The sequence below is a fragment of the Egretta garzetta genome, unplaced genomic scaffold, assembly GCF_000687185.1.
Source record: "Egretta garzetta isolate BGI_Z169 unplaced genomic scaffold, ASM68718v1 scaffold384, whole genome shotgun sequence".
Lineage (NCBI taxonomy): Eukaryota > Metazoa > Chordata > Aves > Pelecaniformes > Ardeidae > Egretta > Egretta garzetta.
This window is the reverse complement of record NW_009259496.1, coordinates 1,413,205-1,415,046: the sequence shown is the minus strand read 5'-3', so window position 1 is coordinate 1,415,046 and position 1,842 is coordinate 1,413,205.

The window sequence follows — 1,842 nt, the reverse complement described above, 5'->3', positions numbered from 1 at the left end:
TTGTGCCCGGCCGGGACCCCTGGCCTGGCACCCATCCTCCCCCCGGCAGCCATGGGGTGGGTGTGAAGGCGAGCTGGGACCCGAGCCCTAAGCTGGACAAATCTCACAGCTCTATAAACTAAGACCAGATTTAGATGAAATAGGAACAAGCTGGGACGCAGAGCCAGGAGTTAAGACAAATGTAAGACAAACCCTTTGAATCCAATTCCGACTCGCTCGTAAAGCTCCCCCCCCCGCCCACGAAATCAAGGGCTGGTTTGGACAGAACATTTGTTTCCCATTAGCTTTAATTGCTGTTGATGTTCCTGTACCCCTTGAGTCCCGGCAGGCGGAGACACAGGCACTCGCGGGGCTCCCCATCCCGCAACCAGGTTTGGGGTGCGTCCGCCAGCCCCCCGCCGCGAAGGGGCTCGTCGAGGACACCGGCACATACAGCCACACCGGCCGATCTGCACATCACCCCCCTCTCCTCTGCTTTAGATCAACCCACATCACAGGGAGGGAGGTTATTTGGCCATTCTTAAGGTTGACAAAATTAATTATTTGGCGTTGCGGATGAAAGAAGAAATCTGCTAGATGGTTTAGGCCAGGCTCACCTCCGGGGCTGGAAGATTTACCCTTAGAAATGTAGATGAACTATCCGTGAACTATTGGTGATGAACTATTAGCGGCGTGTCTCAGGAGCTATTCCTATTCCCAGCCTAGCCCAGGCCCCCCCATTTTATCCTGGGCTAACTCTCGGCTTTGAGAGCGCTCGCCCAACCTTGCAGCGCTGGCAAATGGCAGCATCTGCATCTGGCCCTAAACCACAAGGATTTTGGAAAATCTCCTTTGAACCTGCCTCTGGATTAGCAGGCTGGAACCAAGGGGGCATTTTTGGTTCTGATTGATTCCTACAAAAAAAAAAAAAAAAAAAATCTTTTTCCCTTGGGAATCGGTCAGCTGAAGGGTTGCTGAACCACAGCTCCAGAGGCTCTGAGTCCCGTGAGAGCGAGAAGTGGTCCGATTTGCACAGAAAAAGACTTAAAAATGCTCATTTTCCCCCTCCCGGCCCTGGCCTCCCCCTCCTCTCTTTACTATTTAATAGCAGGTTGCCTCCAGCCCTTTCGCTCGGCCCTTGCTGAGACGCTCAGGGCTGGGAGGAAGGGGCTGGAAGGAGATGAACATTTTACAAACCCTTAAGAGTTCCCCCCCCCAAGCCCCGCTTCATCCCGGTACCCCTGCCCTCCGCCAGGGCATCTCTGAAGGGAACACAGGGCTGAGCCCGGCCCCTGCCCTGGCAACGCCAGGCGCTCCTCTCCTGACCTGTAGGCTCCTTCCCCAAATTCCCCTTCCTGCCCCCCCCCAGCCCCCTGCCGCCCCATACGGGGTTCAGCTGGCTGAGCACCCCCCATTCTCCCCATGCAAATTTCTGAATAAGTGGCAATCTTCTCGCCTGATGTCTTCCCTGGGTTTGGTTTTTTTTATTTTTTTCATTTCCTGAGCGGCTTTAAGAACTTGCACCTGTGTAATAACCGAATACCAGGTTAAAATTCATACCAGCCTTCCAGGAGGTCGTGTGACCCATCCGGGCTTTACATGCGGTCATCGAATGGATAAATTTTAGACCCTAACATGTATTTTCTCCCTTGGAAATACGCCCCGTGTTTCCGACACATCAGAAAATAGCCGATAAAAATTACTAAGAAGTAAACCTGAGCCACTACCAGATTGCCTTGAACGAGGATTTGCTGGTAAGCAACCCCAAAAGCAGGTGGGGCGAGGGCAAAGGGGGGGGAGGAGAAGAAGAGGATGGGAACACACGGAACATCCACAAAACTCAAAGCCATTCCTGTCCCCAGG